At 40.2% G+C, this 26,125-nt stretch overlaps 1 protein-coding gene and 1 long non-coding RNA gene across 2 annotated transcripts in view; one reads left to right on the top strand and one right to left on the bottom strand.

Moving 5' to 3' along the window:
- LOC306867355 overlaps positions 1 to 26,125 on the top strand; it is a 1,261,287-nt gene that overhangs the window by 1,012,037 nt on the left and 223,125 nt on the right. The window lies entirely within an intron of this gene.
- The window catches only part of LOC306867182 (uncharacterized protein), a 219,444-nt gene that overhangs the window by 107,278 nt on the left and 86,041 nt on the right, over positions 1 to 26,125 (bottom strand). The window lies entirely within an intron of this gene.

Genomic DNA, 26,125 nt, shown 5'->3' with positions numbered 1-26,125 from the left:
CTCTATTATTCTATCTCTGCTGCTAGTAACCTGGGTTACATAAGACTCTGCAGATCAGATTGCCATTGTTTAAGCTTGTTAGCTGGTTAACATGTAAATAGTTAGTTGTGTGTGGGTGTTGTGATGTGAAAAAGTGCAGTAGGTAGAGAGAGGTGGAAGTGCATAGCCCTCTTGCTCACTGCAGTTCCACATGTAATACAGACTTTGTATGAAAATGTGTTAATCACAGCAGTGGGCTGAAGTCTTTAAACAGACACGTCCCTTTAATTGGAGTATTTAAATCAGAGGATCATTTAAAAATGCAGTTCATGAACCCTCTAAACTTTATCCACATACTGATAAATGATTGCTTGATATAGATTTTTCAGGGGATTAATTGATTTCCCAGTTTTAATAATTACTTTCACTTTAAGTGATTTATTTTTCATTTTGTACACCATAGGCGAGACCCCAGAGTTCGAAGAAGGGGTCAGCTACTTGGTTAAAAACCATACCCTCACCAACAAGTATGGAAAGCCAAGTATATTCGTAAAATCAGCCACCTGCAAATTTAAAACCGCCCCACTAAGCCTAACTGAAGATCAGGAAAGGAAGGCAAAAGAGGTCCTGGTTCCACATTCCCATCCGGTCCCAGTGGACGAAGTGGACCCATCAGAAGCAGGGTATATTAGTCTCCTGGGACAGATAGAGGAAGTAAGTACATTTAACAGAGGCATCTCATGCGTAATACAGTGCAGTCACTTGGTTAAAAGAGTTCATGCTCATGAACAAATGCAGAGCAGCACTCAGAAAATGCTGACATAGAATTGTGCATCAGCCAGTCACACACTACTACCTTAAAAAAAAAAACTATGTTGTATGTTTACAAATCGCTTGTGTTACTTTGTCATACAGCACTATACACCAGTCTTAATCTGCTGAAAGTCAAATACACCTTAAAAGGAATAGTTCACCCAAAATTGTGTTATTTACTCAAAGTTGTTTCAATCCTGTATAAAATGAGCATGTTCCGAGTACTGTACTGAACTGTAACAAAACGGCAATAATGTTACCTCTGGTATGTGATTTATAGTTGCAGGAGGTGAGGATGGCGCAGGTGCAGGTCGGTAAAGTGCCCGTCCTGGACCTGAGGCTAAACTGCGGATCGACAGCAGTTGAGGTTTCTCTCTGGCGAGACGAGGCTCTTACCGAGCTGATAAATGGTGATACTGTGGAGCTGACCCACCTCCGCCCAAACAGCAAACAGAATGGAAGAATTAAAATTCAATTCTTCCACACACACCACTGTAAAGGTACACTATGTAATGCATAATATTATTTCTTTAAATCAAGTCTCTCTCAAACTGGAGCCCCTCCCATCACTACACTCATCTGCCATATTGTTTACATCAGTGAACAACTCGCTTATAAATCTGCCTTTTGTTTTGTATATTTTATTATCCATTATTTTTAATGCTCATGTCATGACAAAACAGGTGAGTGTACTGGTATTTTGCGAACGCAAGAGAAGATTTGTAGAGATGGTAATTGTGTTTCAAGTACATGAAAAAAGGATTTGCAGCATTTTACATAAGTGTGATTCATGTATTGTGAAACTGCGCAAAACAAACATGATCTGTATTCTTTTTACCTTTATTTTTCTGCAATTTCACAATACATGACACCTGAACGCGATTTCCACGAATCTTCGCTTACGTTATTTAGCTTACTCTTGCAAATCTTAAGTATGATTCTTTGCCATCTACCTTTAAACATTTAAGGAAAATTAGTGTAAAATGCCAAGTGGTCTATAAAGACTAAAAATTAAACTCGCACGTGATTCAAAACTCTCTTGGTGCTGCCACGTGCTAGCGACAGCACACCTTCAGCATTTTGTCGTCGGAGGAAGACACGAAAGCCCTCGTTTATTTTCCATTGTAACATTAATATGCCGATGAAATAACTCAATAAACATTTAACCCTTTAAGACCGGCTGTGTCGTCGCCGACACACTAAACCAAGCTGTATTCATGTTACCGTAACTCTTCAACCGTTTGCACCATCACAATAATTCAAATTGCTCCTGACAGTAAACTACATGCGCTTTTCGGCAATATATTGCTTATTACGGTAATTTCTTGCGCTCCGTCGACAAATGACGGCTGATTTCCGGGAGAGCGGGGAGGGAGAATTTGAATGGAGCGATAGGGAGCGCGGAGTTTTGGATTGCATAAAATAATGAACGAAACAAACAAAAACATGGTGAAGGAGGAGTAAACAGCACAGGAGTCGATTGGGATGATTTTTGATGAGACTTTGGGAGCAGTCTGAGTGAGACTTTTTCACATGTAGTGTGTGCATCGCTATAATGAGTCCGTGCGTGTAAATGTATGGGTGTATGCATGTGCACGCATTTACATGCATGTATAAATGTATGCGTGTATGAACAAAAAAGCCTCCTGAATGAAAACTGTGCAACCCAGTGTCCCAAAACTACTTGTATATATGTAATATAGTTGAATTTTGAAGTAAGAAGTGTTGGATTATTTCGATCACGATTTTTCTCTTTTTTATAAATAAAAAACAGAAAATGTTTTACTGTTGTTTTTTATTTTTGTCTATTTAAATTCTGTTTACAAACTCAACACACGACATTAATGGTCAAAAACTGTACTTTTTTGAAAGCAGTCTGTTTTCTGAAAAAAATGACACCTTGCACTTGAAAATAGCACATTCTGTTAGAATTTTACAGTCAAATAAACAAAATATGTAAAAATGACCTATTTTACCCTTAGGTTTTAAAGGGTTAAGCATGCTTACCAGTTAGAAGCTTCCTTCGAAATAAAGTCGCGAGGAAAAGATAACGTCGTGACAACTCCTTCTTCTTCTTATTGGTTTTATCATATGGCAGATTGCAATCATGATTTATCAGGTGCATACCGCCACCTACTGTATGTAACATGGATTATCTTATATCTCAATGACTCCAAAAGAAAAAAAAATATCTATCTATCTATCTATCTATCTATCTATCTATCTATCTATCTATCTATCTTCAAACTATTTCAGACTGAAAAGCTTCAAACTAAAAACTTTTAAAACTTTAACTTTTTAAACTTCTTTAACTTTTTTTTTTACTTTTCAAACTCTTTTAAACTTTCTGGTCCGGCTTTCTCAAGCCAACTTAAAGTTTGTCTCGACAAACTTTTTTATCTAGTTTGCTCTATTATTCTATCTCTGCTGCTAGTAACCTGGGTTACATAAGACTCTGCAGATCAGATTGCCATTGTTTAAGCTTGTTAGCTGGTTAACATGTAAATAGTTAGTTGTGTGTGGGTGTTGTGATGTGAAAAAGTGCAGTAGGTAGAGAGAGGTGGAAGTGCATAGCCCTCTTGCTCACTGTCACTGGCAGCCCGTGTGATTAAAAAACTGTTTTTCAGGTTTCTGCAGGTTTTATGAAGGTAAATTTAAGAATTTGTTTTTAGAAGTTTAACGAATACAACTCATCGATATGTTCTCTAAATGTAAATTTACATGGAGCAGACATAAATTTACATAAATTAAGCAGACACTTAAAAGTTTACAACACTTCAAAAAGATCAAAAATAGATTTTTTTATACGCCAGTGACAGATATTGTTCTTGTTTTAAGCATAAACAAGACGATTTCTTCATTTTGCATCTCAAATAAATGTATCTCGATTTAATATTTATATTCAGTATTTGTATTGGGACAAAAACTCAGGAAGACATTAATTTTTGGCAGTGCATTTACATTTATTGCCTTGATGAATTTAAGACTTTCTGCTCTGTTTTAAGACCTTGTGGAAGGGTTAAATAAGACTATTCAAGATTTCCTCTGCCAGTGCACAGCCTCTCCAGCACCAAGACTCTTGTGGGGCCTCCTCGCGGCTGCACATGGTAACTGGGGATATCTCCTCGCGGCTGCACATGGTAACTGGGGATATCTCCTCGCGGCTGCACATGGTAACTGGGGATATCTCCTCGCGGCTGCACATGGTAACTGGGGATAGCTCCTCGCGGCTGCACATGGTAACCGGGGATATCTCCTCGCGGCTGCACATGGTAACCGGGGATATCTCCTCGCGGCTGCACATGGTAACTGGGGATATCTCCTCGCGGCTGCACATGGTAACCGGGGATATCTCCTCGCGGCTGCACATGGTAACTGGGGATATCTCCTCGCGGCTGCACATGGTAGCCGGGGATATCTCCTCGCGGCTGCACATGGTAACCGGGGATATCTCCTCGCGGCTGCACATGGTAACTGGGGATATCTCCTCGCGGCTGCACATGGTAACCGGGGATATCTCCTCGCGGCTGCACATGGTAACTGGGGATATCTCCTCGCGGCTGCACATGGTAACCGGGGATATCTCCTCGCGGCTGCACATGGTAACCGGGGATATCTCCTCGCGGCTGCACATGGTAACCGGGGATATCTCCTCGCGGCTGCACATGGTAACCGGGGATATCTCCTCGCGGCTGCACATGGTAACTGGGGATATCTCCTCGCGGCTGCACATGGTAACTGGGGATATCTCCTCGCGGCTGCACATGGTAACCGGGGATATCTCCTCGCGGCTGCACATGGTAACCGGGGATATCTCCTCGCGGCTGCACATGGTAACCGGGGATATCTCCTCGCGGCTGCACATGGTAACCGGGGATATCTCCTCGCGGCTGCACATGGTAACCGGGGATATCCCAGTCCCAGGATAATCGACAGGGGATCTCGGAGCAGCAGTGGTTCTTCCTAGTTCTTTGAAACTCTAACTACATATATATATTTATACTTATTTGAGCTTACTTTGACAAATTACTTTATTTCTGTTGTAATAAAGTGAAGCCCTATAAATGAGATTAGTAGATGATATTACTACATGTTAACCTCAAGAAACTTGAAATTTGTTTGTGAAAGTTACCTGTCTGAAGATGCTGAAGTTCATTTTCCTCGCACCATTATAAAATGTATTTCCATTTGGTGTTGCTTAAACTCTATTACACTACTTGATGCAAAAGTGAGTTTGTCTTAAGCTTTGTGCTCTTATTCATGTAGAAAAAAATAAAATGAATACATTTTAAAGCGGTCTGGTCTGGGTTTTCTCTACAGTGTGGCACTTGTTCTCATTTTTTAGATATTCCTGCATTCTGCTTTAAATAAAAACAGCTGGAAACTACTTCAAAATCAGTGTACATATAAGTGCTTTAAAATAGTTGTTACTCAGTGCCACATATTAAGCACTTTACAACTGACCAAATCTAGCTACTGTAAATCCCTGGAGACTAACATTGTTTCATGCTGTTTTATCAAGTTTTGTTGCAATGACAATCAACATAAATAAATGGAAAGAAAGTGTTGTTTAATATTCTTTTAATTTTTTTGCCATGAGCTCTAAAAGCTGAAGAACTCTCTCCCTGTCTCATCTTTCCTTTCTCTCATTTCTCGGTCTCTTCTTTCTTCTCTTTCCATCATCTCTCTCCATCTCCTCTCCTCCCTTTCTATTGCTTCTATCTCCTCCATCTCGTGGATCAGCTCCTCTATGTCCTTCCTCTTCCTCCATACTCTTTCCACGGTTGACCTCACCGAGGATGGTGAGGTTACAGGAACATCTGGTCCAAATGAGGCAATAAGGTTGGCTCATCCAAGACAGAATACCACCTTCGGTGCTGACACCAGTCTGTGGACATTTAAGATCCTACAAAATTTAAAAGCAAAATAGCAAGACCAAACAATAGCATGACCAAATCATGAAAGATAGTTTTTTTTTTTATCTTACTTTATATTTTTGTTTTAGGTTTTCCCATTTAGGTTTTACTTGAGGAGCAGAAATTTTGCCCTCAAGCTTCTGCTCTGTCACAATAAATGCACAGAAATCAAACACAAAAATAATTCAGAAAGACCTAAGTGTTATGTACAACGTTCAGTGTCAACAGCACCTGAATAAAATGTAATTTTACATGATTTGTTTACTTACTCAAAGCCTTTGATGGCAGCATTACTCTTTCCAGTGATAGGGCTTCATTAGCGACTCTCCACTGGATCAGCAGCCGAGTGTGTTCTTCAGTTCCTGTAAGGTCAAAACAGTAAACATTAATCATGATCAATCTATTAATGCTACACTGAGAAACTGAGGCATACTTATTAACAGTGGCTTGCTATGTAGCCAACAAAATATATACTAACTTAAATATGAACACTAGAAAAAATCATTGTAATTCCATAGAATTTTCTCATTTCATTAAACTGCAAAAAATGAACGTCTCCGTTAAAAAAGCAGTATTAACAAGCTGATGTACAGCATTGACATTAGCTCGAACTGCTCATTAGCTTGATGTGCTCCGTAATGATTCAAAAAACCTTTTACAGCTGATTCACAGTCATCTCATCGATTTACAATGTTTAAACTTTAATAAGTCAGCCGTTTACTTTGATTATTTTAAACTAGCGCGAGGTACTTACACTTAAAAAGAGTCTCCGGTTTCCACCATTTTTCGAATATGACGCCTCCTCTCCCGTGGCCTCATGGGATAGTAAAGTGTCCATTGTATGCCTACTACAGAATTCAGGCAGAAGCAGTAGGTCATCCAGGTACTTATCGCCTACTGATTTTCGAATACTATGAATTCAGACATACTACTCGCCTTTTCTGGACAGGAATAGGACTTAATTGGAAACAAGTCAAAGCACACACTGGGTCCTAAACACACATGGTTCGCCCTCTCCTTCCGTTTCACCCCCTGCCTAATTACACACACAATTTTTGAAGATATGATTTCACCCTGATTTGTTGTTGCCAGTTTTTTTCTTAACTGTTAACTGTAATTGCAATACGAGACATGAGGTCACTGTTCAGCTCTCTGATGATATATTGTTATCAGATATTATTTTCTTAACTGTATTTTATAATACGAGACATGAGGTCACTGTTCATCACTATGATGATTTGTTAACAGATATTGTTCCTTAACTGTACTTACAATATGAGACACGAGTTCGCTGCTCATCACTATGATGATTTCTTTTTGCCAGATGTTTTTTCAGCATTGAAAATAAAATAAAACCACTTCAGCTGAACTTGTTGACTGTCAGGCTCGATTTTCAGTGTTAATTTCTTCAACAAACAGTGGCCTTTGGCTGTAGAAGCAACATGGTCAGGTGGTGTAACTGGTTTGTGTCAATTGGTGCAACCAGTGTTTTTCATTAAAAATATAATTATATACTTGGAAATTAATCTGAAATAAAATTTAATCATCTGGTTTATTGTAATAACATAGTTTTTAACAATTTTTGCATAATTTGTCAAAGATTATTTAGAAAGCAGATGTGTTTTCGTGTCAAATATTGCTAATAACTAAGATAACTAATAAAATTAATTGTTGTGTGATATTTTAAAATTAAGTATTTATTTCTATGTGTAAGTTTACATGCCATCTAGATGGATAAAATATTTAATATTTCACATTCTTTGGTGGTTACACCATTTGACATTTTCAGGTACATTCAGTCTTAACAAAAAAAAATGGGGCAAATGTAAATTTTAATTACATAAAATCAACATAAATACACAATGTACATTTTAAATTACCTGATGCTTTCTTTTTCTCATCTTGCCAACCCTTTTTTTGTCACTGACCCAAACAACGTATCCACGTACGGTGCTGCAGGCACAGAACAGCATACATTGTTGACTACTGAAAAAAATAAAACGATTATTTACAATTAATTATTGTTGCCAAGTTATCTAGTCATTGCTTGTTTACAGTGCAGCGAGACGTATGTATGAAAGTACACAAGTTACACCGTAATTTAAATGAGGCACACTTTAATGGACAGTAACACAAAGGCTGAATACCGTATAACTCCAGGCTAGCACAGTAATATTGACGAACGGCTAAACAAATGCAGAGCACCGTAATTTAATTTGAGCGTTCCAAAACAAAGTCAAAGAGCGGTAACTTGTGTTATACTGTGTTCTGCCTTGGTTTCTCCGGGGCATGCTTATACACATGATAGGAGGTCATGAATGTACCAAAATTATTAATAACTAATTTTTGCCCAAAAACAAAGTTATGTTTTTTTGTCTTTGCACAGCAGCACTGCTGTCACTATAGACGGGTGTGGTTTCAGCAACCAGGCACTTCAGCTTCACCCACGTCCCCCCATTTTTGATTATCCGGGAGCGATACGCTACGCGCTGCCAAGATGGTGGTGGTCGGCTCCGCCCACTTTAGGCTTCAAAAATGCTCTTCAGAAGCCTTTTACAGTCTATGATTATTATGAGTTTTTTCTTACTTTTTGCTATATCACACCATAGGACAAATTTATGGTACAGTTCAGTAAAAAAATTTTAAAAAGCAGTGACAGAATTGACGACGTTAGTGAACCTTTACATTTTCTCAAAGATCAGACTTCACACTACCTAAATATATGCATTTCTTTTTCAACATAATGTCTTTTACAAAAAAAAGCATTTTTACTGCCTATTTGTCAACTACCCATATGTATTATTTAAATGATGAATTTGTAATTAATGCATGACATAGCAAACAGAAGTAACATCTCAGCTGCACTTGAACATAGCATTAGTATTTTTCTGGTCATGTGACTCAACATCTCCATGTCAAATAAAACCACTTAAATTATAACACTCATAATACATTCTTCAAAAAAAAAAATATAATTCATATCTTTAGAGATTGGCCTTTTAATAAATATCAAATGAGTGAGTTTTCAGCTTTGAGAATGAAAACCAACCTGTTTGTTCCTCAGTATCTTCTTGTTTCAGACTGAACACTTCTTCAATCTTTATATCTTCACTCTCCTCTTTAATCCACGCCATCTTTATAATCGTGAGTCACGTGGATTTTGATTGCTTCACCGGGAGTTTTCTGTGTGTTTGGACAATCTGTCATGATTAAAATGAGAAAAAAATTAACAGAAAGAAAAACATATCCAAACTACATCTCTGGGTGCATCTCAGTCACCTCTCTAGTTCAGTAGTCTGTGCACTTGTAAGGGAGTCAGTCAGAGTCATAGTTAAGGGCCCTAAATGACCTGATTATCCAAAAAAACATTAACTGCACGGGACACTCTCGGGAAGAATATCTCTAAAGAAGTGTGTTTTTGGTTGTGAGGGAAAGATAACCTTGTTCAGCTTCCCAAAAAAAACCCAGCGTTATGTGAACAGTGTTTTTTTGGGGCAGCAATAGAGTTTCTCAAGTGGCCCAGTTCGACGCTGGATTTGCACATCGTTTAATACTGAAAGATGGTGCAGTCCCAGCTATAAAAGATCCCGGTCATGTCGGCACAAGTGCTCGTCACTCTTTAGCTCCACCCACACGGCACGCCTCCAGGAGCTCTGCTTTTTCCGGAGAGAATCGTAAAGCTGTATCTTTCTTTTATTAATATGATAAAACTAAAGACTTTTTGGAGTTATGAAGGATGCAGTACTACTCTATAGGTATTCAAGATTAACATGAGATTGGGTGAAACTGTGTGTGTTAGGTTCCCTTTAAGAGAATGCCTGCAGGAAATTCAGGTTTCACTAACTGATGCTTATTGTGTTTGTCTAATAAATTGTTATAAATTAAAAATATGGAGAACTTATGATGTTGTATTTATATCGTATGTACGCATTTGGGAATTATTTCTAGCACCATGCTCTACTGTCTGAGCTACAAAAACACTTGTAATTGGTATTTTTGCTTGTAATGATAGTATGTTATACAATATTTAATATTGTGTTATAAGATCCCTTTGAAAGGATCGGGACAGGCATCTTGATGCTGCCATTTTTGGAATTTGAACCAAGCAGCAGATGCCAACTTAACTCTTGCCTTTTTTATTTTTGTGTGAAAGGCTCATTACTCCTGTGAGAACAACAAAGGGGTAGCTGAAAACTCATTTTACAACTTCTCAATATATAGTCTATATTAGTATTATGATTTTTTTTTTTTTTTAGATGAACCAAAGTGTGGAAGAAACCGTGACTGTGGAACAAGTGACAAAAGCGACAGTAAGCCTCAGTTGAGTTTTGTAATCATTTATTAAAACATTTACAGTTGGGAAAAAAGTGTGGAGGAAAAATGTGAGTCAAAAGGTGGTGAACTCAATGCAAACTTCCAGGGTTTCTTTACAGCATTTGAACTGAAAGAGTCCCTATCTTATAAGCTAGAGAGGTGTCCAGGTACCAAAAATTAACACTGACCATTTGAAGCCCCAATGCGAAGACACCCACAAAATCCTTCACAGAAACTCAAATCCCTTCTGCCTCTCCACTCAGCTGCACAACATCCACTCGTGGTCATTCTCAGCTCCATTTCCATTTTACAATCTTAAGAAGAGGATGTAGTTGTGTTTATTTTACAGGTGTGAGAAAGGTCTGGAATGGGAAAAATATACATTATAGGTACTCCTTTTATTCAAACTGTGCTACACTGATATTTATATAATTGCACCAGAAAAATACAGTGGGATAACCTGGTTTCTTGAGACACCCTGCTTTGCAGCATAGGTAATGCATGCACACCTTATGAGTTTGTGGTTTCCATCCAAATCCCAAAGAGAGTTTGGACCTGCAACATGGTAGGCCCGCCTGTACAGCCTCTGTGATAACGTTCTCTGGGCAGCAGCATCTGGATCAGTGCGGAGAAGACTTGCCGTACTCTTTGTCTTTGCACTAGGACACCATGACCATCTGCCCATTTCTGCCCACAAGCTCCTGTACCAGGTTATCAAGTGCCGAGTCTGTCAGCTCTGTATATCGGTCTGAGGGTAATATGTGATATTTCCAAAATGCAAACAAGCAATGTCTGTGTGCTCTTATTTAATTAAAAACAATACCAGGGTTCTTGCACCATTTTAAAAGTAAAATTTAATGCTTTTTAAGACCTCAACAAATATAATTTAAGACCCAGAAATGTCATAATTTCTTTGGAATACTCAATTTATTGCCTCCTACAATGGAAATCAAAACTTTGTTTTCCATTTGTTATCAATTATGTGCAATGTGTTAACTCTGCAAAAATACTCTTTCATGAGACCTTTTTTTTTAAATTAGGAGAAAGTATAATAACTAACAATAACCCTTCCAACACTGTTTGGCCAATATAGATGTAAACAATCAAAGCTCACAGTTGGCATTTTCATTTATTTTTATTTTTGTTCCTTTGTGATGCAGAACATAAGTTGGATTATACTAAACAACACAATGCATTGCATGAAGGAACCATATAGAATAATGAAAATAACACTTAAAGCGGACTCCATCATGGCTGAGTGGGAGACAGAATAATAATACTTCCAACACTTAAAGTGTAATGGGACTGTCGGACACAAGGTAAGTGGTTCAAGTGACAAAGTTTATTGACAGGTTTGGTGAACACACAGCAATGGTGGACGACGTGGAAATGGGTGAGTAGTGATTCTCCTTGAGCTTTGTGATCGTTCGTCAAGGATTCTAACCGTCCCTTCTTTCCTTGCAGGTCCGTAGTAAACAGGAGTATCCGAGCGCTTGGGGAAGATGGCTTTCGCCAGGAGCTGGATCCTGAGGGTGAAGAGGATGAAGAGGAACAGGGCAGAAGGTAAGTAAGACAGGTAGGGAATTTCAGGTAGAATACTCAGCCAAGAGCTTCGTACGAGGTCTTTCCTTGTAGTCACAACAGCATGTTACTTTACTTCAAGATCGGACGATCAAGTGAGCTGAGGGAAGTGCTTTTATGAGTGCAGGATGATGACGGTGACGATGATCAGGTGAGCATGATGATTAATGAGGAACAGGTGAAAGTGATCAGTGAAGGTGAAGACGGGCCATTCTGTGACATTACCTCCCCCTCCCGCGACGTAACAACAATACCGGGGAGGGGGGGGCGGGCGTCCTGGAGGCTGGAGCAGAAACTGGACAGGACAGGGAAGCCTCCAGGGTGGATCAGGAGCCTTAGGAGGCCATGGCGAATCAGGAGCCTTGGGAGGCCATGGCGGATCAGGAGCCTTGGGAGGCCATGTCAGGACTGGAAATTCGGGAGGCCATGGCGGAACTGGAGACTTGGGAATCCATGGTGGATCCGGAGCCTTAGGAGGCCATGGCAGGACTGGAGATTCGGGAGGCCATGATGGATCTGGGTCCTCGGGCGACCATGGCGGATTAGGGTCCTCGGGCGACCATGGCGGATCTGGATCCTCGGGCGGCCATGGCGGGTCGGGTCCTCGGGCGGCCTTGGCGGGTCGGGGTCCTCGGGCGGCCTTGGCGGGTCGGGGTCCTCGGACGACCCTGGTGGATCGGGGTCCTTTGTGGCCTTTGGCCTGGCCACACAAACTGTGGCTATATGGCCCCCCCCAAAAAATTTCTTTGGGAAAGTTCCCCTCTAGGGGCCACATTGGAGGAGCGGGTTCTTGGGGCCGCTCTGGAGGAGCGGGCGCTTGGGGGCGCTCTGGAGGAGCGGGCTCTTGGGGGCGCTCTGGAGGAGCGGGCGCTTGGGGGCGCTCTGGAGGAGCGGGCGCTTGGGGGCGCTCTGGAGGCGCGGGCGCTTGGGGGCGCTCTGGAGGCGCGGAGCTGGACGGGACCAGCGGAGACGAAGGAGGGCGCTCTTGCAGTGCGGACACTAGAGGGCGCACTTGCCGCACGGACATTAGAGGGCGCTCTTGCAGCGCGGACACTAGAGGGCGCTCTTGCAGCGCGGACTTCAGAGGGCGCTCTTGCAGCGCGGACTTCAGAGGGCGCTCTTGCAGCGCGGACTTCAGAGGGCGCACGGGAGGCACAGGGCTGGACGAGACCAGCGGGAACTCAGGTGGGCTGGACGGGACCAGCGGGAACTCAGGTGGGCTGGACGGGACCACGATCGGCGGCGTGTTTGAGAGAATAGGGGCAGACTTCAGCGCTGACCGGACAGATGTTAAACATGGGTCACAAACTTTAGCCCCCAGGTCAACGCTGTGGGAAACCCATTTCCCGGGTACTGATTTCCTTACTACATTTCCAACCCTGGAAACATTTCAGTTGCTTTCGGATTTCATCAAAAATTTGTTTTCTGAAGATGAACGAAGGTCTTATTGGTTTGGTTTTATTGGTTTGGAACAACATGAGGGTGAGTAATTAATGACAGAATTTTAATTCTTGGGTGCACTAATCCTTTATTGTTATGTGTCACGGTTTTAACTGTTTGTTTTTGTTTTGCCCAGGTACTTTATTTCCAGTTCGGGTCTGGCAATTACTGCCAAACAGGCCAAAAAGAAGTGTAACAATTTGAAGGACAAATACAAGGTGATTTCTGTTTCTCTGCTTTCTGTTATAAAATGTGAGGGCCTTCCTGAGACTGATGCAAAGACTAGCAGTGGCAACATTGACCAATCAGAATCAAGCCTTTCAGAGAGCTGTGTAATAATATAATAATAATGTATGGCTTCCATAGTAAATACAACAGTAAGTTTCACTTAATTTTCAGGAGCTTAGGGACCCACCCACAGGAAAAGGGGTAGAGGCTGGTGGTGTGACTGCTGCTACCTGGCAGTGGTACACTGCAATGGATGGTGCACTCTAGGGGCAGCACTCCATTAGTCCACCCCTGGTTGTTTCATCAAGCCTGACTGCCACTACAGGTGGCTTGGTCAGCTCACCAGCCACCTGTAGAACCCAGGAGAAGCCAGCAGTCCAGAAAGAGGCATAGGGACAGCCAGGCTATTCTAGAGTTCTTAAAAGAGCAAGCAGAGAGGGAAGAAGAGAGGGAGAGACAAGCAGTGGAGAGAGAGGAGGAGAGAGAAAAGGCAGCAGCAGCCAGAGCAGACCGGTATCTGTCTCTTTTCGAAAAATTAGTTAATAAATTCTAAATAAATGTTTTAAGTAATGTTTTAAATAAATATGTGATAAATAATTAATTAATTTTTTTTTTTTTTTTAAGTTTTATTCTGTGTAGGCAATTCATTCTTTTAGCAACAGTGTATTTTTTTATATTTACAACAAAGCACAAATCCAGTGACTTGCAGTTATTTACAATTATTTACAGTCATGCAGTTAAACCACGTTAATAAGGACATACCAACATCAAGAAAACATATACATCTATCCATCTTTATATCTATCTACTTACCTGTGAGAATGGAAACTTTAACCACTTCGTTAACTGGAAAGCACAATTTGAAGCACAATTTGATGTGGCCTTAAAGCAACACATGCAGACTGCACCCAAAAATGCAATATACCTTTCACCCGCAATTCAGAATGAGCTTATTGAATGTTGTGCAGAGGAAATCAGACGGACCCTAATCAATAGAATACAGGCAGCCAAGTACTTCACTGTATTAGCTGATGAGTCCATGGATATAAGTGGGACTGAACAGATGTCCATATGTGTCCATTACGTCAACGAGGAGGAAGAAAACCTAGAGATAAAGGAGGATTTTCTCAGTTTCTGTCCCTTGCCCAAACAAGATGCGGCGACAATAACCTCAGCCATTCTCAATCAGCTGACAAAGTGGGGTCTTCAAACAACTTTCCTAAGGGGTCAGGGTTATGATGGGGCCTCTACAATGAGTGGCAAAGTGAGTGGGGTACAAAAGAGAGTCAAGGAACTGTACCCCAGGGCAATGTACACCCATTGTAGGAGCCATGCACTTAATTTGGTTGTGGTGCATGGTTGTTCTGATCTTCCTTTAGTGAGGAACACAATGGCCACCGTAGAAAAGATTGCAGTGTTCTTCTCAGCCACAGGGGCCAGGAAAGATGCCCTGCGGGCAGAGAGTAGAAGAGAAGGGCAACCAAAAACAGCAGGGATCCCACTGATGTCAGACACTAGATGGGGTAGCAGAGCAAACACACTGAGTGCTTTTGTGGAGAAGTTCACTGCTGTACATTCTGTTTCGGAGACCATGGAGGCAGAAGTAACTACCACCTCTGGAAAGGCCAGTACTCTCCGGCATAGTATTGGAACATTTGAGACCATCATTACTGCTGTAATAGCCAACAAAGTGCTGGGTTATATGTTACCTCTAACCAAACAGCTGCAGTCTACCAACTTGGACATCATCACAGCATACGAGGAGGCAAGAAATCTATGGCAAGTCATAGCCAACCAAAGAAATGAGCAAGGATTCAGTCCATGTTTTCAAAAAGCCACAGCATTGGCCAACTCAGTTGATGTGGTCCCAACAAAGCGTAGAATATCAGTAAAACAGAATTACAGACCAAACATATCTACAGAGTCAGTGGAAGACCACTACCGGGTGAATCTCTTCTATCCCTTCATCGATCACATAACTAGTGAGCTGGATGAGAGATTCTCTGAAAGTAATGAGCCTGCATTACTAGCAGCTTACCTGGTACCAAAATCTTTGAAGAAACTCTCAGAAGAAAGAGAGCCAAGAATGGTAAAGTGGTACCATGAGGACCAGGAAGTAGAATGCTAGAGGCACAAGTTTCACTCTGAAGATGGGGTGCTGCCTGCATCAGCATTGGAAACCCTGAAAACAACACAGATGGCCTTCTTCCCCAACATCCAGTGTATGCTGAAAATTTTTCTTACACTTCCTGTGACAACATGTGAATGTGAAAGGTCATTCTCTGCAATGCGAAGGCTCAAAACATGGCTCAGATCTTCTATGTCTAGTGAAAGGCTCACAGGACTGGCGTTGATGCATGTTCATCAAAAAGTTAAGCTGGACAAGGAGAGAATCTGGCCACAGGAGGATACAGCTAGCCTTCAATAGAAAGGTAATGCATGTTGTAAAGAGTATAGTCATCCAACATTCATTTGCTTTTGCACTGATTATAAACTATCTGTCTGAAGTCTGAATCTGTCTTTTTTATTTTGTCATTTCAGTGAGCCAAGGACTGAAGAGTAGTACACACACACACACACACACAAACATGCGCACACACACACACAGAAACACTATAGCAAATAGCCTGTAAATAGTTTATAACATGTCTGTAACATGTAAAACATTATATTGAACAAAAAATCTTTCACAGTCATCTACATGTCTGTCTATTTTGAAGTTTAGGCTATATGTAGTACATTTGTGGGTGTTATTATAGCACAATTCTTAACACCTTACTTCGGACCTCACTAATTGTCAAACCCTGGTTTCGGCCTTGATTGGAGAGAGTTTTACCGTGCATCCAACCGGAAGAGGCGCGCGCTGTTTGAATACTGAATGGAGAATGATTGACAGCCGCAGAGGAGGGGAAACGAGTTTCCGTATACCTTAATGATGTAAATAGACTTCTGTCCCTCACATTAAGTGACAGACAAAGTAACACTGTTTGCATCTCTGATTTAAGTTGGAAGTAGATAGATACCACAGAAAACCTCGTGCTTGAAAACTAGCAAAACCTTTGCGTTGGCCCAGTGACCAACCACTTACTTCTCGCTGTGCAACTTGAAGCGAATGAAATTTGAAGTTGTGGCCGATGAATCATTTATCTTGGCACTGCAGATATTACACACAGCCGTTCTTTTCTTGGCTGTGTACACGTAATCTCTAAACCCAAACTTTATTATCCTCGGGGCTGGGGCTGGGGCTGGTGTTGTTGATGCGGTGTCCATGTTGTCCGCGGAGGGATCTGCTGTTTTGGCAAGCAGCTTCCGGATAGCGTCTTGCGGTTTACGCATGCGTATAAAGAAGAGTAGCTTGGGTTCGCCGACTTATTAGAAGATATATAGTTAATTCTTAAATATATGAAAAAAATCACAATAATTGAAAAAAAAAAATTCCACAAGTCATTTCAAGTAAATAGGCACAAGTCCGAGTCAAGTCTAAAGTCAAGTCGAGTCTTTTCAGAGATCTAGTCAAGTAAGTCTCAAGTCCAGAAAATTGCGACTCGAGTCTCCCACCTCTGGGGAATATTATACAATACACTACAGTCTACTGTAGTAAAAACTAAAGTATACTACAGTATTTATTACAGTTTATCAGTTCACTATAGTTAATACAGTTTGCTGTAGCATTCATTAACAACATATAAATACTATAATATATGCAGTAAAATACACTTTACTATAGTGGTTCAAAAACACTATAGTATTTACTATAAATTACTATAGTATTTTTTTCGTGTGGGTGCTAGCTAATATATATATATATATATATATATATATATATATGAAGAGTTCATTTGCAAAAACAGATTTTTTATAATTATCAAAAATGATGTTTTTTCATTGTATATTCCAATTAATCTCAATCAAACTGCAGTTGGGTTATTTTGATTAGGTTAAGAAATAACTAAAAATGACAGCTAACTAACACAATAAAAACATGATAACATTGATATCTTTCATATTGACTAAGACCATGTCAAAGCTTAAAATCATAGTGAAATTAATGATTGAAAAACTTATTACATATTTAGCATGAATATAATCTGTTTTGAAGAGTTAAAACGTCAACAACAACCTTGTGTAAAAATACAAAGTAGGCTATTACACAAAACTTTAATACAGTAATAGAGTTGACCTATAAAGCCCGAGACACAATGCAGGATTTTTGGCTGTCCCAGACGAAAGACTGGCATCATGAAACAATCGTGGTGAATCAGAAATGGGCCGAAAATCGTGCATTGTGTCTCGGGCTTAAGAAAATATTTTTGATAATCGAAATCTCAGACAATGAAGAAATTATCACCCATTTACTGGGAGCCATTCGATTTTGAATATAGTATTTTAATTGAGCAAGATCATCAAGACCGCATGCTTTTTAGGGAGAATAAAACCCTTGTGATAAAATTAAGCATTGGAATGAGAGACAATGAAAGAATATCACATATTTAATGTAAAAGATTCGACGTACAGTGAAAAAGTACTTTATTTAGTAAGACAAAGACTAATTTTATTTAGTAAATCAGGGACTCGTCAAAACCGCATGCTTTTTTGAAGAAGCGCCCTCTTGATAACATTAGAAAACTCATTTTTATTGTTATACATTATTAGACAATGAAGAAATTATTACATATTTAATGGGAGAGATTGAATTTAACAAAAAACAACTTTAAGCTAAATTGATTTTAGTTACGCACCTGTTCACCACTCAGACAGGGTAGCTCAAATTTATGGGCGGGTCTTCAGACAGAGTGTTTCCAAGAGTAGTGGGGTACTGGAGAAGGGTCTGGCTGCAGACGTGCACTCTCAGACACACGCATGCGCAGTTTTAAGTGCACGCACAGGAAACTTAATGTGATACAGGATTTAACGATCGCACAGAAAATTGTGTAAGTATATTTATTTAATTCGTACAAGATTAAGTTGAAGTAAAAGTGATGTTTTTAATTATTAGGTAAATGTTATAGATAAATATTCGGGATAGTTTTCAGATATATCCCGCACATCCAGGCCCCTCGAAGTTAGCACGTGTTTTAAAATGGAGTGGAGGATTTAAGGACCTACAATCGCAAAGGATTGCAAAAAAAATTATTTTTAGAAATGTTGGCCAACTGAAAAATATGAACATGAAATGTATGAGCATGTACAGCACTCAATATTTAGTTGGGACTCCTTTGGCCTGGATTACTGCAGCAATGCGGCGTGGCATGGAGTCGATCAGTCTGTGGCACTGCTCAGATGTTATGAGAGCCCATGTTGTTCTGATAGTGGCCTTCAGCTCTTCTGAATGGTTGGGTCTGGCGTATTGCATCTTCCTCTTCACAATACCCCATAGGTTTTCTATGGGGTTAAGGTCAGGCAAGTTTGCTGGCCAATCAAGAACAGGGATACCATGGTCCTTAAACCAGGTACTGGTAGCTTTGGCAGTGTGTGCAGGTGCCAAGTCCTGTTGGAAAATGAAATCTGCATCTCCATAAAGTTGGTCAGCAGCAGGAAGCATGAAGTGCTCTAAAACGTCCTGGTAGACGGCTGCGTTGACCTTGGACCTCAGAAAACACAATGGACCAACACCAGCAGATGACATGGCACCCCAAACCATCAATGACTGTGGAAACTTTACACTGGACCTCAAGCAACATGGATTATGTGCCTCTCCTCTCTTCCTCCAGACTCTGGGACCTTGATTTCCAAAGGAAATGCTAAATGTACTTTCATCAGAGAACATAACTTTGGACCACTCAGCAGCAGTTCAGTCAAGACGCTTCTGACGCTGTCTCTTGTTCAAGAGTGGCTTGACACAAGGAATGCGACAGCTGAAACCCATGTCTTGCATACGTCTGTGCGTGGTGGTTCTTGAAGCACTGACTCCAGCTGCAGTCCACTCTTTGTGAATCTCCCCCACATTTTTGAATGGGTTTTGTTTCACAATCCTCTCCAGGGTGCGGTTATCCCTATTGCTTGTACACTTTTTTCTACCACATCTTTTCCTTCCCTTCGCCACTCTATTAATATGCTTGGACACAGAGCTCTGTGAACAGCCAGCCTCTTTAGCAATGACCTTTTGTGTCTTGCCCTCCTTGTGCAAGGTGTCAATGGTCGTCTTTTGGACAACAGTCAAGTCAGCAGTCTTCCCCATGATTGTGTAGCCTACAGAACTAGACTGAAAGACCATGTAAAGGCTTTTGCAGGTGTTTTGAGTTAATTAGCTGATTAGAGTGTGGCACCAGGGGTCTTCAATATTGAACATTTTCACAATATTCTAAATTTCTGAGATACTGAATTTGGGACTTTCATTAGTTGTCAGTTATAATCATCAAAATTAAAGGAAATAAACATTTGAAATATATCAGTCTGTGTGTAATGAATGAATCTAATATACAAGTTTCACTTTTTGAATGGTATTACTGAAATATATACAAGTTTCACTTTTTGAATGGTATTACTGAAATAAATAAACTTTTTCATGATATTCTAATTTTATGACCAGCACCTGTATACTGCCCATTTGTGGCGGCATTATAGAAAGCGCAGCATACTTAATGTAGCTTATAATGATGGTGTGCGATTGCTGCGTAAGGTGCCACGATGGAGCAGTGCAAGCCAAATGTTTGTCAGTGCTGGTGTGCCAACCTGCGCTGCTGTGATGCGTAATCTCATGTACAGATGTATGTGTAGGTTATCAGAATCTATAAATAGTATAATTTTAACACTGACCAACTTGGCACTAAGTTCAGTCAGGCTTTTTGTCAAATATGTGGAATCATTGGCGTTTTAGTACACATGTAAATACGTGAGATTGTGGATTCTATACTTGTGTGTGTATTTGTATGTTGTTATTGTTGTGTCTTTATTTGGACCAAGTGTGTCCTTAATAAAGTTTTGATTGAATACAAGATGCAAGCGCAAATTGCCTACACAGCTGTTATACTAACTACTAGACACATAGCCACTATTAGGACACTACTGAAATCAATGAATCAAGTTAATCAATAGAGCTATAAATTGGGGATATGACTATATGCCACATTATCATTTGAATTTCTATTCTTGCTGGCATTTTCATACAATCCGAACAATGGATCCAAAAATGTATGAGGAAATTTTCAATTATAAAACTCAAGGAATTTATCCGTTTGACATGAAAAAAAGAGCAAAAATATGTCATTCGCAGACGTTCTTCCAACTTCCAAGTTGATGGTAAGCAAACTACTCTAAGTGATATCCATATACTAACAGTGAGATAGATGGAGCACATTGCGGAACAGAAAAGACGAAGCTTGCCATTTCAGACAGATTTTACTGGCCTGGAATGGGGGTGGACATTGATAAATGGGTAAATATAAAATTATTCCTTTCAACTTTGCCATTGGATACAAATGGATTATGTTTTCGATTGCGTTTCTCATGTGGTTATTTCTGAATATCAGGTTTTGCAGTGTGTCCAGTGCCAGTTTAGTAGGCCGTCCATCAAACAAGAGCCCAAATACATCCCAATATGTGCATGTTAGCTTGTTCACACACATTCCAAGAGAATGTGTCACAGAATATGGTCACGCAATTTAAATGTATTTGTTGTGCTCTTTTAACTTTAAGGTGGACAAGCCTCTGGAACTGTTAGGTATGGACCTACTGGGTTAAGTCACCAGGACCAACAAAGGCAACGAGTACATTTGTGTCCTGGTTGACTACTACACAAAATGGACCGAGGCCTATGCGATTCCCAATAAATCTGCTGCAGTTGTCTCTCGCTGCATCATCAATTTCTTTTACAGGTTTGGGGCACCAAAGAGGATACTCACTGACCAAGGCACTGAGTTTGTGAACCAGGTTTGTAGCTTGCTGAATGAACCAAATTTTGTATGCAAAAATTGCGTACATAAAATATGCATTGAACCTTAAATGTTTTGTGCTAATCAGAATCCAGCAAACCTTATGCATGTTTTTCAAACAGATCAATAGAGAACTCTGTGCCTTCCTCAGTGTGGAAAGAAGCCTCTGTGCCCCATATCATCCACAAACTAACGGGCTCGTGGAAAAACTAAATGGAACCATTCAGAGGTGAACCTTTATTAACAGGTGGCTTTGTGGGAATACAATATTCAAGGTAATATTGGTTGGCTTTCCAATTGGTTATACTGATAACCTTCCACTCCTCTTGTAGAGCCTTGTGTAAACTCGTGGATGCACGACCTGAAAAATGGGATGATTACCTAGACGCAGTCATGTTTGGTCTAAGAACCAAGACTCAGCTGACAACTAGGTTCTAATGTTTGGCATGGAGGCACGATATCCTTGTGAGGTGTCTGAAACGTTTGAGGTATGAAATGTACATTCTTCAAGAAAAATGAGTGTTTCCATTACAAATTGAATACATAATTTCAATGTTCTATATTTTCCAAAAGGTCAACAGCACAGTGGAATCCGTAATCACAGAGGATACTGTGTCAGGGGCCATTTCTCTCAAGGAGAAAATGGACCACATAGTAAAAGTGAACGTGACAAAAAAACAGGAGCGGAGACAGGGTGGCAAATCAGGCACCGTTCTCTGTAGGCCAAAAGGTCCTACGGAAAAACATAAGGACCCAGCAGAGGAAGGGGGCCAAGCTTGAGCGCAGCTGGTTGGGACCATATGAAATTGTACATCTAAAAGACAAGACTGCAGATCTGAGGGATGAGAAGGGTTCCATATACCCCAAAATGAGTACAGACCACCTTAAATCCTTTAAAGGAAACACACCACGGCTACCCCACAGACTTACATGAACCCCAACTTAAAAGACCACATCAAGAAACTGGACGACACCCTTCACCTACACCTGTAGACCTCACCATCACTAAAGAAAAGCAGCCCTCACAATCACCACCATCACCTCCATCCTCACCAACGGCATCAAAGCTTTCTCCCCGTGTCTCCCCCAAATCATCCTCTTCCCTGTCTCCACTGGATTTATCAATGCCACTTTCCTCTCCTGTGTCCCACACTTCTACAGTGGCAACAGTTATACCACCTGACGCCAAGGATGCAGTACATAGCTGTTAAGTGCTGATGAAAAATCACATGTTGTAATCGATCAATGTCTGAATTATAATATTTGTCATGTGGTGTGTGCTGCTTTTTTTTTTTTTCTGTAGGTATCAAAAGTGTCTGGGCTGGAAATGACAGTCATGTGCTGCTGTCCAAAGTGGGACCCTATAAGCTATTTTACCAAGATATTTTACAGATCGGCCCTGGGAAGGAGTTGGAGAGTGAGGTGTGTATGTTTTGAGGTGTTTTTTGTGTGTCGGATAAGGCTTTCATGTAATGTATTAATAATTTGAATTAATGTTTAATTTTCCAATGTCTGCCAAGGTAATAAATGCATATCTGAGACTGAAAGTGAAGCAGCACAACTTGACCTCACCAGAGAAAGCATTCCATATGGACACATTTGCTATGACAGCCATGTGGAATGGAAAATATCAGGGACTCAAGGTCTGTTGTATTAATGCTTTTATTTATTAATGTTTCTATTAATTTTGTTCAGGCCATGTGTAAAATTAATGTGTGTTGTCTGTACAAATGGCCTTGGATGCTATGTGTAGATAATACTTGTTTGATTTCTTTTTATTTTCAGGTGGATCCAGCGAACTATGAGGTCATAGTGGGCATTGTAAATGAGTGCCACCATTGGTTTTTAGTTGTAAGTGTTTGTGACGGAGAAGAGTTTTCTTTGAGCTTTCCCTTATCCCCTTAAAATGTTAATTTTTGCACTAATCCCTTATTGTGATGTCTGGGAATTTTGCATATTACCTAGGCTTTATACCCATCCAAAAAAAAAAGCCATTCTGCTTGACCTACTTGGAGAGTCTGACATCAAGAAGAAAAGGTGTTTGGAAAAAACAAGGTATTTAATTCGCCAATCTGATGTAGTGTTTTTGGGAAGTTGTGTATGGTTGAAAGAATGGAAAAATGTGTTTGTAGAGCAATGATGAGAAAAAAGGGAATTCCAGTTTCACGCTGGATGTGTGAAAGTCTGTCTCATCCACGTTAGATGGATGCTACATCATGTGGTGTGTTTGCTTTGACGGTGTGTGACACGGCACATATGAAATGTTCATTGAAATAGGAGGATTTGTTTAATTTCTTTAAACTTTTTTTTCCAGTTTGCAGAACATATTCTGCTAAATACCAACATTGACTTCTCCAATGCACCACAAGACGTAGCCCAACTCAGACTGGAGATTGCATCAACACTGCTTGACCAATCTGGTTATTTTTACTTAACCATGAATGTTATTAACATGCCGTTTGATGTGCATCACTTTCATAAGTGTTTTGAAAATTTGACCTAAAAAAAAATCGTACCCTGTCCATTGTACTGTACCTCAAAGATGACCTAAGTGTGACCTGTGTCACTTTTGTGGGGAAGCAGAAACATTTGATGACTCGGATGCAGATGATCTCTGGGTAACCAATTTATTTATTAAATTGGTGTGGTTTATTAAGGAATAAACTAGCACAACTGCTGATGTTACTAACATTATTATTTTTACAGATTTCCTGTGGGCGATGGTTCCATATGGGTTGTGTTAATAATCCATCCACAGAAAAAAAATACAAATGCTTTTCTTGCAATAAATCAAACTGAATTTTAAAACCATTGGTTTTGTAGTCTTTTTTTTTTTTTTGGAAAAGTTGTTACACCTTCCGCAAAATTTGGCTCTTTATTTTACTCAAAATTAAGTGACATTTAAAAACATACAGACATTGTGTTTCAAATAGGCCTGCGCTACAGAGTTCTGCATAATAACCAAAGCCTCAAACATTACGCTTAAATCGGTTGTAAGTTGGGGAAAAACCTCGCTACTTAAATGCATTTTCAAGTTTCGGAGAAAAGACGGTATTTTGAACCATTTGACTTTCCGTACATCCAGATGCGCTTCTTGCGCACACTAGTTCTGATCGTACGTTTGGTAAATAGGCAACTACGCAAGAATTGTAGTATGGTTGCGTAAAGGGAAACAGACATTCCGAGGGGAACAAAATCGACTGCTACACCGGCAGATCCGAAAAAATCCCCAGTATAGGTCTCGTTGTTTGGACGGGAAAAGTTGAGTCTATGATGAAATGGCAAAAGGTGCGAACCGAATGCTGATCAACCGTCAATGGATGGAGGTAAATCAGCTGTATTTATACCTGTGCGGTGATTAACTTGTGTTAATTAGGCTAAGTATCTGACGTGCTCCTCCCGAACTTTGTTAATAAAACATCATTTACAGGTCACAAATCGCCAAGTGCATCATAGCCAGTTAATTTTAAAGTGTGTCTTTAATGTAATATAATGTATTATATCTATATCTGTTGTGTGTTTTGTATTATAAGACGGATAGTTCCGGTGCTTGATTCTGGTTGGTTGAGCCGTGGTCAAAGCTGTTATAAATTCACTGTAAACACACACCTTTGTTTAGGTCTTCGTGTAGTGCCTGACAACGCCGTTTAGCTGTTATAAATTCACTGTAAACACACACCTTAGTTTAGGTCTTCGTGTAGTGCCTGACAACGCCGTTTAGCTGTTATAAATTCACTGTAAACACACACCTTTGTTTAGGTCTTCGTGTAGTGCCTGACAACGCCCTTTAGCTGTTATAAATTCACTGTAAACACACACCTTTGTTTGGGTCTTCGTGTAGTGCCTGACAACGCCCTTTAGCTGTTATAAATTCACTGTAAACACACACCTTTGTTTAGGTCTTCGTGTAGTGCCTGACAACGGCGTTTAGCTGTTATAAATTCACTGTAAACACACACCTTAGTTTAGGTCTTCGTGTAGTGCCTGACAACACCGTTTAGCTGTTATAAATTCACTGTAAACACACACCTTTGTTTAGGTCTTCGTGTAGTGCCTGACAACGGCGTTTAGCTGTTATAAATTCACTGTAAACACACACCTTAGTTTAGGTCTTCGTGTAGTGCCTGACAACGCCCTTTAGCTGTTATAAATTCACTGTAAACACACACCTTTGTTTAGGTCTTCATGTAGAGCCTGACAACGGCGTTTAGCTGTTATAAATTCACTGTAAACACACACCTTAGTTTAGGTCTTCGTGTAGTGCCTGACAACACCGTTTAGCTGTTATAAATTCACTGTAAACACACACCTTTGTTTAGGTCTTCGTGTAGTGCCTGACAACACCGTTTAGCTGTTATAAATTCACTGTAAACACACACCTTTGTTTAGGTCTTCGTGTAGTGCCTGACAACGCCGTTTAGCTGTTATAAATTCACTGTAAACACACACCTTTGTTTAGGTCTTCGTGTAGTGCCTGACAACGCCCTTTAGCTGTTATAAATTCACTGTAAACACACACCTTTGTTTGGGTCTTCGTGTAGTGCCTGACAACGCCCTTTAGCTGTTATAAATTCACTGTAAACACACACCTTTGTTTGGGTCTTCGTGTAGTGCCTGACAACGCCCTTTAGCTGTTATAAATTCACTGTAAACACACACCTTTGTTTGGGTCTTCGTGTAGTGCCTGACAACGCCCTTTAGCTGTTATAAATTCACTGTAAACACACACCTTTGTTTGGGTCTTCGTGTAGTGCCTGACAACGCCCTTTAGCTGTTATAAATTCACTGTAAACACACACCTTAGTTTAGGTCTTCGTGTAGTGCCTGACAACGCCCTTTAGCTGTTATAAATTCACTGTAAACACACACCTTTGTAAGTTTGAAAAGTTTAAGTTTAAAAAAGTTTTAAGTTTGATGGTTTTCAGTCTGAAATAGTTTGAAGTTTAAAGTAGTTTTACAAGCTTAAGGCAATAAAGTCTATCA

The sequence above is a fragment of the Barbus barbus genome (assembly GCF_936440315.1).
Source record: "Barbus barbus genome assembly, chromosome: 4".
NCBI classification, from domain to species: domain Eukaryota; kingdom Metazoa; phylum Chordata; class Actinopteri; order Cypriniformes; family Cyprinidae; genus Barbus; species Barbus barbus.
This window is presented reverse-complemented; position numbering and strand designations above follow the sequence as displayed.